The sequence below is a fragment of the Amblyomma mixtum genome, chromosome 3 (assembly GCF_055824585.1).
Source record: "Amblyomma mixtum isolate Tamu chromosome 3, ASM5582458v1, whole genome shotgun sequence".
NCBI classification, from domain to species: domain Eukaryota; kingdom Metazoa; phylum Arthropoda; class Arachnida; order Ixodida; family Ixodidae; genus Amblyomma; species Amblyomma mixtum.
This window is the reverse complement of record NC_143014.1, coordinates 149889554-149906759: the sequence shown is the minus strand read 5'-3', so window position 1 is coordinate 149906759 and position 17206 is coordinate 149889554. Positions and strand designations below refer to the sequence as shown.

General features: G+C 46.4%; 1 protein-coding gene and 1 non-coding gene across 2 annotated transcripts in view; one reads left to right on the top strand and one right to left on the bottom strand.

The window, feature by feature from the left end:
* The first annotated feature begins 652 nt into the window (after nucleotides 1–652).
* The window catches only part of LOC149352351 (organic cation transporter protein-like), a 78917-nt gene continuing 62363 nt past the window's right edge, over nucleotides 653–17206 (top strand). Inside the window, exon 1 of the mRNA XM_089581514.1 lies at nucleotides 653–919. The gene's annotated coding sequence lies outside the window, so the exon portion shown is untranslated. The remainder of the gene's footprint in view (nucleotides 920–17206) is intronic.
* On the bottom strand, nucleotides 1643–1715 carry TRNAS-CGA (transfer RNA serine (anticodon CGA)). The gene has a single exon. It is a non-coding gene; the product is annotated as a tRNA-Ser (tRNA).

Below are 17206 nucleotides of genomic sequence, written 5' to 3'. Positions count from 1 at the left end.
CAACATGGGGAGTTTATTCAACAGCACACTGTGACACACGCTGTCAATGGCCTTACTGACATCCAGAAACAATGTTCACAACGCAAATATTCGTTACAAAGCTTCACGCCACATTCCTTTCGGCGTATCTGCGATTCTTGGAATGCATCGTGAAAGCTGTCTCCTTCTGAGGTCATGTGGAGCTGACAGTGTTTCTGCTCGCTTCGTCTAAAACACCGTCAGACCTGCGGCCTTTCATCGTCAGTTTCAGCGCGGAAAATAGAAGAAAGTTGGGAGAAAATTCCTGCCGGCGGACTGAATTGGCCAATCAAATGCCGCGTGCCAGCTACATGCGGAAGCGTACCGATCCGTACTTGCAGAATCAAGGCCGTGGTACTCGCCATGGCGGTGGGGGGGGGGGGGGGGGGTGATGATGAAAAAAAAACCGGCAGATAACGCGCGCAGAAATATATTTGTGCAGCGCGAACGCTTCGCGTAGATATCGCGTTTTGCTACATTTGCTCCCTCCCTCCTCCCCCGAACGTCGTGTCTTTCCCGGCTGCTTATTTACATTGGGGTCACGGCAAAGCCTGTGCACGCGATAAGACGACACCACGATTACCGCGCGATAGCGACCGCCTTGTTTAACGTCTGAACAAAAACAGGGCAAGAAAGAGCGCTGACAAAGGGTGACGGATGCGCCACGAGGAAACCTACTGGACCCAGGTGTGCGGCGTTTCTCCACGAGGTCTCGAGGAAGTTCGGAGGTGATCTGGCGCGGCTCGTCGGAGGCCGGCTGTGCACAGAGTTGGAAAAGCGCCAGGGCGCGTAATGACGATCCCAGCTCCTTGTTTGCTCTCCGAGGGCTCCCGCCGACTTCGCTCATTTGTAGGCACGTCGTTCGTCGTCGGAGTCCGCAAATCTCATCGTTCGTCGAGAGGTGAGAGGCGCTCGCTTTCACTCCGGCCGGGAGCGAGCCGGAGCGCGGTGCGGCTCTCGCACGGCAGCGCGGGAGTTGCGCCGTGTTTACATGGCTCCTCGCAGGAATGCTGGCGCGAAGATAAGCACTCGGCTGAGCTTTGTATTTTTCGTGGCTCCGGATACCTGTGTACTTGATGTATCTTCAGTCTTCAATGGAGAGTTTTCCTCCAATAGTTGTACAAAATTAATAAGACCGATTGCTCACAGCGTTACGAATACTGCTTGAAAGGTGTTGATAGTAACCCCCGAACTGCATCTCTCCAGCAAATTAACGAACCGCTGCATGGATATATTAGGGTATCCGCAGCATATTTTGAGAAATAAGCTTCAGTGCGGGGAACGGTGCATGAACTGAACTTCTGTCTGTCGTTATATTGTAAAAACATTCAGGTTGCCGTTTCGGCGGGCAATTGTTTCCGTGATGTACGCATGGGCAGTGCTCACGTTGTCCAGCGCGACGCTTTCTCCTGCACACTGCAGGCGAAAAAGGCGAGGCACTTGCGGCGCGAACCGATGACCCTACCGGATGTTTTTCAGGGAAGCCAACAGTCAACGAAGCCAAGGAGCATTGGGGAATGCTTTCTGTTTTTAGTTTGTGGTGTTCATCAGTGGAACATTAATAGTGTAATTATGTTATCGCTGAATGATAATTGATTACAAAATAGAAGAAAAACCAACAACATGCCGCTGGTGGGATCCGAACCCACGACCTCCGAATTTCGCGTCCGATGCTCTACCAATTGAGCCACGGTGGCGGCTTTCGGGGACATTTATGTTGAACTATCCTTGAGGGTATCCATCAGAGTGCTCACCAGGTTTCGTTGCCTGTTGGCTTCCTTCATATGAGTGTCATAAGGAGCTCCTGTTTCCATTCCCTTGTCTAGCGGAGGTTTTTTATGCCTTAGGTATAGTCCTCAATTGTTATTGCTCATAGGTTGTGCGGCATGCAGATTGTGACAGCAGTTATAAACAGTGGAGCGCCCTGATAGATTCTAGCAAGCGGGCTCAAACCAGCCTGCGACACTCTTCGTCGGCCGCTTCCGTTTGTGTCATTGCCCTACATTTTCGCGCAGTCGCACCTGCACGAGCGTTGTTGCGCACTGTTGACTTTCGCCCTCTCCGATGACCAAAAATTAAACCACTTGCAGCTTGAAGTAGCGATTTTTAATAAATTGAAAGTTGACAGCAAGCTTTTCGCTTGGGAACACGCTTCAGAACAAATGCGTATGGATAGCAATTTCCTCCCTTTCTGCCAAAAAAAAAAAGCACTTACGTACTACTAACGATTGTATTCAGCTTTTCTTTAAAACAGTTAGCTTCAATTGATAGGGTTGTTGACTTTTCATCTTCACTCTCAGACTTAGCATAGTTATCTCACGTATTTATTATCTTATGGTACCTCAGACCATAAGATGCTGGTATTGTCATGTCCTATTTCTGGGTCACGTTCGTATCTTCTAACGCCTTTGTAAAAGACTACAGTCGCGCCGATGATCGAGCTGCATTATGTCATGTGGAAGCCTGTTATTTAAAATTTAGTTTAGTTTAGTTTATGGGGTTTAACGTCCCAAAGCAACTAAGGCTATGAGAGACGCCGTAGTGGAGGGCTCCGGAAATTTCGACCACCTGGGGTTCTTTAACGTGCACTGACATCGCACAATACACGGGCCTCTAGAATTTCTCCTCCAAAGAAATTCCAGCCGCCGCGGCCGGGATCGAACCCGCGTCTTTCGGGTCAGCAGCCGAGCACCATAACCGCTGAGCCACCGCGGCGGCTTATTTAAAATTTAGTCAAACCACGATGGACAATTCATTGTGCACACGTTTTAAGGAAATTGTCTCCCGTGAAGATCGCTATGGCGCCTTGAAGGATAAACGAATTAACCAAGGCTTTCTCTAGATGACATACGGCGTGATCCACTTAAACGCAGGACAAATCGCCGTCGTAAACTAGACAAGAAATGCAACATTTTGAATTTTGTCAGTTCTTTCTAACAAAAGATGCGCACAGCTAAATCACGTTTCTACTCGGTCACGTCGCCGTCATTCATAGAAAATGACGCCCGAAAATTTAATCGTATTTGTCGATGGATCATGGGAGTGCTTCCGAGTGAAATATTTCAGGCGAGAGCAGTACTGACGACGCTGTTGTTGTCAGCAAGTTTAACCCATTTCCTCAATCTGTCTTTGCACGTGTGGCATTGCGTGCACCGTTGAAATCATGTCTTTGACCTCCCGATGTCTCAGGTGATCATAAGCAAAGCAATGACCTTTCCCTTTTGAGCAGACTGGATGTTAAAGAACCATCTTGTCATGATAACAAATCCAATGCTTTCTGAAAAGATATGCATTCGTGCTTGCGCACTATTTACACATTTTTTTTGTAATTTCCTTAGAAACATCGGTTATCCCCTATGATCCCCGGTTATCCCCGGCGAAAATTCTTCTCATACATAGATCAGGCTCACGCTTTAATTAGAGGCCCGTTTCGTTAGCAAGTACTTGTTGCAAGGTGCTGGAGAACACAGTTTTAAAAGCGAGCATATCCCACCTTTATGACCAACTGCACGACTTAAGGACTGGTTTGTCAACTGTAGCTCAACTTGATGAAATAACACAATCCTGCGGACGCACTTAACACAGGAGCCCGAATAGATGCTAAGTTCCTGGATATTTCAAAAGCGTTTGATGTCGTTTCCAACGAGGATTTAGTAACAAAGCTTAAAACTTTTAGAATGGACGATTAAATAGTATCACGGATAATCTGCTATCTGAAGAATAGGAAACAGTGTATTGCCATGAATGGTACATTTCTAGTAATTTGGAAGTTTCTGTTTAAGGGTTCCGCAGAGCTCTCTCCTCGGGCCCCTCTTGTTTATTGTTTATTAATTTCTGTGTTGAATACCCAGACAAAATTAGCCTGCTAACTGATGACTGATTTCTTTACTCAACCATCAATACCAGGCAGGACCAAGTTAAACTACCCGTTGCAGTCAATCCAAGCATGGCGTTCAATTAAGGGGGTTAAAGTTAAATGCATCGGAGACCACTAGCAACACATTTAGTGTTAAGAAAAGGCTACTGGAAATTATTTGCTCATTAGACAACGTTCCAATTACCAAGACTAATTAAATTAAATTCTTGTGTTTAACACTAACCAGTAACATGAGTTAGGAGCCTCACGTTGTTGCTATGTGTGCTAACAAGAACAGAAAAGACTGCTTCCTGAGAAGTAGGCCACGTAATGCCCCTCCCGAAGTAAAACTTCATACGTATAAAGCACTTCCCTATTGAAAAATGTTGAAAGGTTTGAATGGGTCAGCAAACACTGTTATGATACATTTAGTTTAGTTTTATATGATTAACGTCCCAAAGCGACTTAGGCTATGAGAGACGCCGCAGTGGAGGGCTCCGGATAATCGAGACCACCTAGGGTTCTTAACGTGTTCCGACATCGCACAGTACACGTGCCTCTAGCGTTTCGCCTCCATTGAAATGCGACCTCCGCAGCCGGTATCAAACCCGCATCTTTCGCACAGTACATGAAAGTTTCGGGTTCGATCCCACCCTCGGCGGTCGCATTTCGATGGAGGCGAAACGCTAGAGGCACGTGTACTGTGCGATGTCGGAACACGTTAAGAACCCTAGGCGGTCGAAGTTGTCCAGAGCCCTCCATTACGGCGTCCCTCATAGCCTAGTCGCTTTGGGACATTAATCCTATAAAACCAAACCAAATGTGACACAATCCTGTTTGCTGAACCATTCAAATCTGCACACATTTTTCAACAGGAGTGAGACACAAATTAGAATACGCGGATCTTATTTAGAACTCGCAACAAAAGGACTTCATCAACAAAACTGAACGAACACAGAATTTGGCCCTGCGCTTCATACATTTAGTCAACACCCCTTGCTACAGAGTGTCTGACTTAAAATCAAGGCAAACTTGCAGACGCTCTCGCAGTGCAGATTAACCTCCCGATTAAAATTTATTTACCTCCTGTACCACGGTCACTTGAATCTAAACCTAATGAGTTATTTAAGGAATCTTTCAGGCACTCATCCCGAATAAAGCACAGAAAAACGATACAGCAGCCAATTAGCCACATTAACTTACTTAAGTACTCATTATTCTCATTCGCGATTTCTCATTGGAACAAACTGTGGGATGCCATGGTAGAGAGAGGGTGCGGTAGATGGTCCTTGGCGATCACAAGTGATCACAAGGGATGCCATAGTTATGCGTACTTCTATAGAAATGTTTGTTAATAAAATTACATACTTTTACTTTTCGTAGTTGTTCTTCACCCATGTGGCGTTTTATTCACGTTGTTTTGTATATGTGGCACGATAACTTGTTGTTCGGGCTGCAAGTTAATCTTTGTGGCGTGTGTTTTTTCCGAGTAAATTCGAGCTCGCTTATTACGAACATGACCGTATCGCGCCGTTCGTTCGTTATATCCGGATGTTCGCAGGCAGTGGACTGCGAAGTGGATGAAAAATGACCACTCGCTAGCACAAGTCAGTCTCGGCTGACATGCTCATAGAATGGACACGCGATAGACGTGCTTTGTAGGAGAGAATGTGTCCACCCATCCACTGTACATGAATACAGTTTGTGAGTGACGGCACAGGAACAGATGGGACTCGGGATGTTCTTTCCTAGAAACTGTAGTTACCAGATTGACTCTTTGAGGCTGCAACAAGGCGCACCGTGGGAAAGCGAGAGAAAGCGAGAGAGGAAATGGTATACTCTGAAATCTCGATAGTGGAGAGTGTACATATTTGTACTGTGTTGGTCTAGATGACTTAACTTCTTTCCCTAATCTTTTATTGGCTGTGTTTTCCTTTACCCAATCCTTGATTGGTTGTTTTCCTTTCCCCAAAGATTTATTGGGTAAATGTTTGTAAATTGACGTAATTGGTTATTGTCTCCACCAAGGGCGGTGACATAGGGTTTCAAACGAGCTGTTTTGGCGGGACCTATAGGGCTGGTTTCGCCAGGTCACACTACGATTCAGATAAAAAGAAATCTCTTTGCATGTATCTTTCTGCTTTAATTGATTATTAATAAAGAGTTAACCTTTCTGGAAGTGTCCTCGAGCAACGTGATTGAGCAACATCGAATCTACAAGATGTCTAATATTCTACAACCATCATCATCAACATATTTCTCTGTATAAGATCCAGAGGGAAAATCAACTACAGATATTAGGGACATTTAGAACAGGGGGACCCTATCGATTAGGGGAATAGCGGGGCACCATTGAGCATGCGCAGGACATTAACGCCCCTAAGGCTTTTGTTCTGCGCATGCATACCCCCCCCCCCCCCCCACCTGTTCCCCCAATTGATAGAGTCCATTATCATAAAGGTCCCTACACTCTAAACAGAGAGGAGTAAAAAGGGAGTAAAGTTGTCCTCTAGCGCACACCCTTTGTGCGCTAGAGGACAGCTTACTCCCCTTTTTATTTATTTATTTATTTATTTATTTATTTATTTATTTACACACCTACAGCGCCTGTTTCAGGCATTACAGCAGGGGGGACATCTTCGTCACAAAAATCACATCGAAATCACATGCGCTAAACGTGGTAGAAAGCATCATTTGCTAGTACTGAAACAACATTTGGTGGCAAAGCATTCCAGTCTCTAATCGTGCGTGCAAAACAAAATAACGCAAGACGTCACTTCTAAAAGAAAGTTCACGAAATTTCAGAGAGTGGTCATGCCTTTTCGATATATGAGATGGAAGTTTTATGTATTTATCTTTGAAAAACGTAGCGCGAAAAACGAGACAAAGAAAAGGTGAAGACACGAGCGCTCGTGTCCTGTCTTCACCTTTTCTGTGTCTCGTTTTTCGTGCTACGTTTTTCAAAGCTGCAATAGACCCTTTAGAAAATTCAGCGCCATCTGGTGTGTGGTGCGCAAACCGCGGTACCTCCGCCATTACTTGGGCATACGCCTGCCGGTATGCGCTCGGGCCAGATTGAAAAGTGCGGCGTCCGGCGAAGCCACAACAAACTCAATTTTCTTGTTTCTGTGTCCTAGCCATGTTCCTTGACATTGGCTCTCTGCACCAAGCTATAGTCGCGATGCCGGCATGCTGATGTGTGCCTTTCTGCAGCCAGCGCAGCGAAGAGACGCGCACGGAAACAAGCTGTGTTTCCAGAGCACGGAGCGCACGGAGTAGCTGCATGTTTCTTTCTTCTCGTCCGTGACCTGTTCGTTTTCACATTAAAATAAATGATATAAGTATTGAAAGAGCAGCGAAAAGTTCCTTCTACCGTGTAGCCGCTCCGCTGTATAGTGAGCACAAAAATAAAGGTGCCACCTTCGGCGCACTCGAGGACATGCATTCCGATGCTGGCGACTGTTTCGGCGCGTCACAAAATCAAAACGTAGCTCAAACGCGCTTGTTTTGGATTTTCAAGCATCCGCGTCCATTCATAGAGAGTTCCGTGTGCGCGAAAAAGAGCACGACGATGCGGCGCGGCGAGGAGCGCCGTCGTTCTCTCCGTTGCGAGCATGCAGCAAACGACGGCGACATAGGCGGAGTGCAGCAGCAGCAGCTTTGTGTTTTCGTTCGGTCAGGGCCTATGCACTCTGGCTAAGGCAGAAGACACATGTCCGGCAACACGCTCCGGTCGCCGCTTCCGAACTTCCACACCACAGCAAGCAGGGACACACGCAGCGGCAAGCACTGCTGCGCCGCTCTGCCCAAGCTCCGCCGGGTCCGCCCACAACCGGTGTCGCACTTCGCCGCAGCGCAGCAGTGCCTGAGCGCTGCTTGGCTTGGTGTACAAATATTGCAAGAAAAAACGGCATCGCCTTGTTATCAGAAAGACTGCCAGCTATACTCGAGCGGCGACAAAGCATGCCAGCTGATGTTGCGAGCTTTCGGCAACGGCACCGCTCGCGGGCGCTCCGGGCGAAGAGCTCTGCGGCTGCCTGTCTGCCGTGGTCGTCGCTAGGCCTATAGGATGCTTCGCATCGAAGCGGCAGGGGCCGGCGCTTCGGAAGTCGCCTGCGCTATGATTGAAGGCCTATTCTTCACTCCGCTTTGCTGTCAACAGCATCATCTCACAATAAAATAATAGTATGGTCAATTTCTACGGCGCCTTCAGCAGCGGAGCTAGCGGGAGCCAGTCGAGCCGGACCCCGGCGTCGGGCCAGCGGCAGCTTCGAGGCGGTTCTCGCAACAAATTCGCTCGTACCACAGTTGTCACTTTTACCAGCAACTCGGTATTGACCAATGACCCAGAAAAATGATATATTTTCTCATTTCCCTATCCTAGGGTTTATTATTTACGTCGAGAACACTCATTAGCTCGTTTTTATGACGCCGGCAGACGGGATCCAGGCTGGCCGGCCGGCAGGCTCGGCTTACTTCACGTTCGCACAAGAAAATACAAAACAGCCATATGCTACCAGAAAGGATGCTTGCTAGATTCTAGCAACGACAGCATGCCTGTGCTAGAGTGGAGCTTTCGGCAACGACACCGCCTGCGGCAACGCCGGGCGACGAACTGCGCGCTGGTCCCCGACTGCCCTAGTCGTCGCTAGGCCTAGATGGTGAACAACTACAACGCGACTGATTTCGCACCGACGGCTAGCGCACCGGCCCTGCTGATCGAGCGCCCGTATCCGGATCCACACGCATTTCGCCCTGCAGTGCGCCTGCTCGTAGTCGAGTCCGGTCCAAGTGTTGTTAGCCCTCCTTTATCGACAGTAGATTCGACCTGCAGGGTGACACGGCAACGCGCACTGTCGACGGATCGCAGTGATACCGGCTTGTAGCTTCGCTGAGAGGTGCGGCCGGACAATAGGAGTCCAAAAGCCTTTCCGAAAATCCGCCCGGGATGACAGTCAGGTCCCTCGACCACTGCATATTTTCCGCCATCGCTTTCACAAACGCAATCAGACATGCCACAAGGTGGAAACTAGTGCAAAGGCTGTGCAGAGCGCTATAGCTGCGCGTCTTCCAGCCAAAGGTGCCCAAAATATGGCGCCCGGCGCCGACGAAATTTGCTGATGATGATGCCTGCCGAGTTGCCAGACTGAATTTTCTAAAGGGTCTATTGCTCCGACTAGCCCAGTTTAGCTTACTTGTGCAGTTTATGTATTTATCTCTACTTATTCCGGTTTTACAGTAGTAAATATTATGAAAAAATTTTAACCTCAAATCTTTTCTGCGCTCCTTCAGATCCTGCCATTTCAGTTTGGTTTTAATTTCACGCACACTAAAATTTCTGCGCCAATTACCGTGAACAAGCCTCACTGCCCTGTTTTGTATCTTCTCAATTACATCAACTAGTTTGGCAGTATACGGATGCCAGCACACGCAAGTGTATTCTAATAACGAGCGGACATTAGTAAAATATAACTTTTCTTTGAGATTACTTAACAGCTGACTAAAATTGCGTCTTAAGAATCCCAACACCTCAGCAGCTTTTGTCTTTACGCAGTTGGTGTTTTGCCCATCTAAGATCTGACGTAAAAAGAACTCCCAGGTATTTATGTTCTGAAACCCTTTTTAAATCAGTTCTACCTAATGTATAAGTGTTTATTTGATATGACCTCTTACTTGTAAAAGTGACGTGCATACTTTTCCCATATAGGTGTATTTGTTTTTAGAGCGTATTAGGGACTGCAACGGCGCTGCGCGTGGGAAGAGGATTAAAAGGACAGAGGAGAGGAGGCGGGCCCGGTGGGTAAGAGTAAAAGGGAAGGGCCGCAGGCGCATCGGAGCGTGCGGCCCAGGACCGCTTCCCGCGACCTTGACGAAGCGGCGAGCGCGGACATATATGGTTCGAGCCCCATCAAGCAGGGGGCTAAAGCGCGGTGAGGAGGTTGTCTTACTCATCCATGGTCTTACTCTCGAGCAGCGCCATCTTGTTACTCCCATAGTTGCCTGTACTTATTTGTGGTTCGTGGTACTGAAAATTAAGCGATCATTTTCAACATAGCGACACAGAACACATTAAAAAGAAACCTCTAGAACTTTAAACGTCGAAGAAGGTGCTTAAGCATTACAGTTAATTCTTTTATTGTTGTAAACTTTGAAATATGCAGTCGTGCACCAGAGAACTTAGGAAAGTTTCGTTTTCGTTTCGTGTGCTGTAGCAGCTGTAGGCTACTGAGGGGTGCTAGTTCATTGCTACTTACAGCGTAGACTGCAGGACAGAATTAAGATACGGCAGTTTAATACGCCCAATACGCACTGCATTACACACCTCTCCGCGCAGTGTGTACTTCGGAATCACTCACTCCCGCCGCTCGGTCCGCGGTCTTTCACACGAGCGTTGGCTTCTCTGCTGGTTTTGTTTTTCTGATTCGGAGCCGGGAAGGCACTGCAGACGTCATTCGTCTCCGGTGCGCACATTGGTCGAACGTATTTCATGTGCGCACGTCGGTCGATCGCGTACAAGAAACTGGACACTAGACCTGTCGGCAGCATTCGCGGCGAATTGCCGGCGCTGAAGCGGACACCCGAAACCGCCAGAGCATTCGGGCGGACGAGTAAGCCCGCCTTCTCTCAAAAGCAAAAAAACACTGTTCAAAAACAAAACAACACAGAAAACAAAACCGACCACTCATACGCGCTCGCCTGTCAGTTCCCAGTAGGTGCCGTAGGCACGCACCACGCTGTGATTCCGCGCGACGCGATCTACCGCTTTGCCTCGCTCTTGCACAGAGTTTCAGAAGAATGCCGCCATCGTGCACCATATGCAAAACAAGGTTTCAACAGTGATCGGGCATTTCGCTTCATGTGTGAGTAATGTTCTTCTCTAGAAAATTCATAACGGCACTGTCGCGCGTTTTTTTCGCTAAGATTTTTTTGTACGCATGCAGCACGCATGACAAGCATTAATTCGTTGAGCCTTACGTTTAGTGGTATATGCTACAGGCCTGGCATTGAAACAGCATATGAATTCCTCAGAACAATAAAAATTTTCTGGAAAAGTGGCTAAGCACATTACGACACCACTGCCTAGTTACATAGAGGGCAGAGGATCTGATCAAGACATTTTGAGCAGTCATGCTTTTACAGTAGCCACACCAGGCACTTTTTGAAACCAGATGCAGTGCCAACGATATTCCAGAGGGTACATAGTGAGCAGGTAGGTGCAAATTGTGGCTGCTCTCTGTTTATGTCTAGTAGAAGCTGCATTCAGAGTGAAATTTTTTATGCTTGTTACAACCGAGTTTTGAAAATTATGCTGAGCCTAGCTACAGCCTTTACAGCCAAATCGTAAGTAAAAAGAGGTAAACTGAACTTTTCAACAAAACACTAAATATTTAAGCTACAATTAAAAATTTACCAACTGGTATATGTCTGTACGAAAGTAAAGGCAAAATGCAGCATAAAAAGAATCAGGTTCATGATAAATAAAATCCATCATGTATCAGCAGTTCAGAGCGGTGTACTAGATGGGAGTGTTTACACAGGAGAGACTGTGTGTTAGGCATGTCTACATTATTACACAGAATTCTGACAGAGGTCGTGGTGTCTCACCAAGTCTGTCTGCGTAGGGTGATAAGTTATAATACAGTGAGTGCCTCAGCTTGTGCAATACTTTTACTTCAGTTTGCAAGCACATCTCACAGTGCTATTTCAGGACTGCAGTGTTCGCCACTTACGTCACCACAAAAACGCAAGCAGGTAAGGTTAGGTGAGCAGAAAGGCCAATGCTTTAGGCAACAAAAATTTTATCTCAGGGTATATCTATGTAGGAGCACGCAAGCTCAGAAGCGGACAGTTCACAGAAAATGTCCTCACTCCCCTCACGAGCTTAGTCACCCTTGAGGAAGCTCCCACGCTTGCAGGTAAAACACAATGAATCCGAATGCTGGTGTCTCCGGTAATGTAAATGTTATTACTTCAGGCCAATATTGTGACAAAGTATCCCAGCCAACCGGTCACCTCACCTATATGCAAATCCCCCTGCAAGCACTTGCACACTCCCACAACAAAGTCCCCACGCAAGCGAAAGTAGGCGAGATGCTTCAGATAAATAGCTAGAACCTCAGGTCAGAACTGATTTTTCTTCATGACAAGTCTACACCACAAACCCCCAGCTCAGTAGCAGCATCACCAGGTAAATCTCCACGCAAGCGCTTGCAGGTAACACGCAAAAGGTAGAAGATGCACTGTCTCCTCTGACAAGCCAAAGTTGCACTTTGGTTATGAAACGCTGCAGAAGAGGATTCTTGATTAATTTAAATCCCTGGGGTTATTATACATGCCACAAATTGATTACAACGTACAGAGTACCAGCTGTTCCAGCTAGCCGTACTGTATATTCTCTTAAATGCTCCTCCATTACACCATCAAAACTTGGCATTCAACAACTGTTGATACAGTGACAGTAGTGGGGTAGCTTCACCAGTGCATTGAAGGAATGACCCTGGCCAATGTGCTTGTTTATGAAGTATTATCCCAGTGTCAAATTCAGGCCTGCATTCCTTTAGATTGCAAATATCTCGTGTTGTGTCTTATGTCAGATAAATGGAAATGGTACGCCAAAAGCAAGGTAAATATGTCTCTTGACTGTAATAGAGGAAATAAGATTCTTTGTTGCAGTTTCTTAAAGCACAACTTATAAATGTAATGCAAAAACACTGCTAAGGTAACTGAAGTGTTCAGCAAGTACTCACTCATTTATTAGTGTTAAAACAATCTAAATGCAAAGCAGTTGCACATTTCAGTTTTTGCACAGACACTCATGTGCATTTCTGAAGGTCTGATTTCTTACTTTTGTGGGGTTTAACATCCAAGAGTGGCACAGGCTACGAGGGACACTATTTCGGAAGGGATCTGCACAAGACGCACAGTTGTGCTATAAATATCAGGCATGATGAAGAGTGACATGGAACATTTATTACAACATTGTTCATGCAAAATCATTCTATTAAGATACTGAATTGAACACGCTTTTCTTTTTTTAAGCACCAACAATACCGCATCAAGGCAGCCCTATTAGGTGTTGAGCACAGGTCTTGGCACTGTTTCTTTTTTTTTTTCATGTGAATTCTTCGAGCATGTGAACAGATGTGCAAGGTATTGAATGCTACATTGTGCATGACTGAGGTATTATTTACATGCTATGATATTTTTATTTGTCTCATGTGTACAACACTAATATCAGTGAATTTATAGAAAAAACAAAAAACACGCATTCACAAACATAACTGCTCAAGTTAAATAACTGTTAACTATGAAGCCAGCTGTGACTTTGCAGTGCAGGTTGTATAGTAAGTAATCTCACATGCTTGTGATTGTAAAGATACACTGGTTGTCAATTTTTTTACAGAGAACATGGCATGAATTTTTAATATTTCGAAAGCTGTACGCGAGAAAACTGCATTCCAACATTTCTATTTACCTTGCACAATGCTCTGCTGGTGCTCTCTGAGCGCGACTTATCCCACACGTCTCTTGCATAAAGTTCTTTCATGTATGTACGCTTCATTGGTGCTTCGGTGCACACAGATTAAACCATACAGAGCGGAGTCCGTTACAGATTTCGCGTTGTATCCAAAGAGAATTCGTATCTTGACAGGCAGTGGTAGAAAATGAAAACTGTACAAAGGCAGGCGCTGCACTATGCGCGTGTGTCGTCTCCCTTCTGCCTCGCATCCATTATGGAACACCAACGAAGTCTGACCGCAGGAGAAGACAGGAGGTGACGATGGTTCACACTTTACTAAAGGGACTCCAGATAACGCCAAAATGCATGGGGCATGCATGTTTTATAACGCCCCGTACATCAAAACAAACCTTGCTGAACCTCACCACCAATCCTCGTTGATCTCGGCTCGCACAAACACAAATCACACGTAATGAGCGGCACAGGATTCACCACCACCTATAACTGCTTTTGTGCGCTCACAGTCGCGAACATTTCGCACATGAACTAAAACGAAATCAACACAGTACGTAAGCAAGCCGCAGCACCGTTCCTCGCACAGCTTTTTAGCGCGCACTACGAAGCGCGCGGCTAGCGCGGCTACGGCGCGGCCATGCTAGGCGAAGTTGACAGGTTAGTACGCTGTAATTGACGTTAAACCAGGGAACCATAAACGAAGTAACAAGATGGCTGCCATCCACGGTTATAAAAAAAGTGGAGAGGGTTTACATGGAAGTGCTGCCGCCGCTTTCTCTCTAGAGTTGGTATAATAGCTCGATGCCATCATGAAAGCAAGCGGAGGGAGACGCAACATAAACGCGTGCTGCGGCGCCGATTCCCTCTCAGACCCTTCGGCCGCTTCTGGACTTTGGACCTGGTTATTTAAGAGCGTGTTCAGCAGAGTCAGACGGTTTTTTTGTCAGGTCAGGCTTCGTCGAAGGAAGTAGGAAGGAACACACGTTCTGTGTGTTCCTTTCTGTGTCTGCGTTTTGTTATTTCGGCTGTTCCCACCAAGAAGTAGAAAGGCCTCGGCTTTCGAGAAGCCGTCAATAGCGAGCGTTGAGCTCTAGTGTAACTTGCTGCGTCAGCTTTGGTAACTGAGTGAAGCTTCTGTTTCTTCTGTGTGTACCTGTTCCTGCATTGTTTTTGAAGTATTAGAAAGTCCAGTTCCTCTGTTCGTCCATCGTCTGGCTGTCTGCCTCACGTCCTCAGCCAAATCAAAGTGCGCTTCGTAAATGCGAGATTAGAGAAGAACCTGATCTTTACTCCAAAAATCCTCAAAGATGTTTCCAAAGTGCCAAATTCTGCAACGGTTTTATTAGAAATGCTGTACAAGATTTTTAGCGGGAATTTTCTGATCAGTGCATGCGCTCGTTTTCATATATCCCAATGCTTTCCTGGAAAGCATGATCATCGCTTGATGATCATGGTCAGGCTGGCTGATCACGCCGGTAAAAGTGCTGAACTAAAAACTAATATAATCCTGGCCGTGAAACAGTAATTAGACAGTTCTAGTTTAACATAGCGTCCATTTGAGTTTCCACATCCAAAGGTGTCATGGCACAGTGACGTACTATAGGGGAAAAAAGTGGCATATTCCACGCGGCGGGAGCCGGAGCAACGGAAAACTGCGGCATTTTGGCGAGCTAAAGCATGAAACATTGAAACGAGCCAAGCGACATGCCTGCTGATAATAAAGGTCACTCATTGGCTTCCTCAATCCCAGATGCCACCTGTAGATGGCTTTGCAACGCAGTTTTCCGTTCCTCCGGCTCCCGCCGCGTGGAGTATACCACTTTTGTCCCCGATAGTACGTCTCGTCGAGACAGTTTTAGGGCACAGCAGTTGTAGCTCCATTTATTATCAAGCATTTCACAGACGATGCGAAGGGAGCGTTGCTTTTCATCGAGGAGCGCTCTCAAGTCAGCGCGAGTGAGCGTATAATATATAATTGCGAACACTTCTGAAAGAAAAAGCACCCTTCACTTAACAACATATAATAATTTACCGAGTTGTGGTAACGTGGTGGGGTACACCGATAATGGCAAGGAATCACCGCAGACGTTCGTTCAGCTTGTTTAATGCGATTTTTAATGCGAAATTAAAATATAAATCCTCTTTCTTCTCAGAGCACGACTCTTTCAATATGAGGCAAGACCTTTTAATTTGCACCATAATCTGACACCTTTTGGGCAGTTGTCGGTTTCGTTAAGACACCCGTTTTTTTTTGGGGAGTTCGCGATTTTAGTTATTTGTTTCTTTTTCGTCTGCGGGAATGTGCTGCTGCAGTGTCCGTGGCTACTTACAGCTGGTGGAAGCCTCTTGAGTTGTCTATAAAGCCTGTAACGAACTATTTGATACATCAGCCTCATCTGAAGCCTTTGGGCGAGCTTCTTTTTTTTTTCTAGTGAAAAACGGGAAACAATAGCGATCATAGAGGGAGCTCAGAAATAAGAGCTGTTTTTTGGAAAAGGAAGATACAAGCGGCATTACCGCTTTAGTTTATTGCAACAGAATAGATGAGATCTGTAGGACGTGATCAAATGTGAAGTTGTTTCAAAGTCACTTGCGTGTTTCTGTTGCTAGCGCTTTAACTGATTCGGTGGCACTGATTTGGCTGCTGTGCGAAAATCGCATGAAACCTTTTTTTTCTTCGCACGGCATAAGAAGCAGGACCCACTCCGGCAGAGCGACGGCTCCTTTTAGCGCTACGCTTACGCGAGATCTTTTTATTGCTCTAATGCCGCATCGTACAGTTGTTCGAAAGTTTAATGTACGCGCTGTCGATCAGTACATACCACTTAGCTGCATAAGCAGTAGCAGCAGCAGCTGTGATATTGCAGACGCCAGACACAGTAGTTTCGTCATCATAGACTTCGCAAAAGACAATGTTTGGAGTATTTAATTGACTAGGGTCGACAACATTTCGATAGCTGAAGAGACGGGGAGGCCGCGCTTGCAGTGTGGCGAACGAGGACGGAGCAGAACCGTCATGCATTTAATGAGCGGCGCATCCTGTACGGTCTCGTTTTTCCGTCCGCATCCGCAGGCGGCGAATGCGGCCGCCACCGTGTGCGTTCAAAACACATAAGCTGGTTCCGCGTCGCCTGGGAAGCGGCGTGGCGGCGACGAACCGGCGGGCCCCGGAGCGAGCGGCGGTGCGCCCTGGGTCGGTGAGCGCACTCTGCTTCCCTGCCGGCAACTGGCAGTGGCTCTCCGCTTGTGCCTGACCGCCAATCTTGTCTCCCGACTACCTTCGCACTATGTATATATATACCGGTTGTCCCAGCTAAATGTAACCAAACTTTTAAAAAAGGCGAAGTGTCCTACTCTTGAGTACTCTTGAGTATTTTTTTCGCTCTTCAAAGTTAATTAATTAGTTACGTTTAATTAGCTTTTTTAATTATAGACTTGAGGAAGAAAGTGTAAATGAAAAAGTTTTAGATCGTCTCGAAAAACCGCTAGTAGTGCTGTTTCCGTCAAGTTACGATTTACGTAGCTCCATTTATTGGCCTTAAAAGAAAGTTGTCACGTGACCAGCTGCTCGCTCACTTCTCTGCCCCAATGTGCACCCAAAGTCTCATCGAGAAGAGTACTTCAGAAAAAAAACGGATTTTATTCTCTAAGGCGCGTCTTGGGACGTTGAAGTGGTACAGTTGTCATGTGGAAGCTTTTTCTTATTGTGCGGGCTGTGGTTAAAGGCCGGTAAAAAAACTACTTTACGTAAATATTACTTTGCTGCAAATGTCCCAGTAAGCTGTTTCTCAAAGTGATCTACAACTTTTCCGTTTGCACTTTGTTCCTCAAGTCAATAATTAAAAAGTTAGTTAATT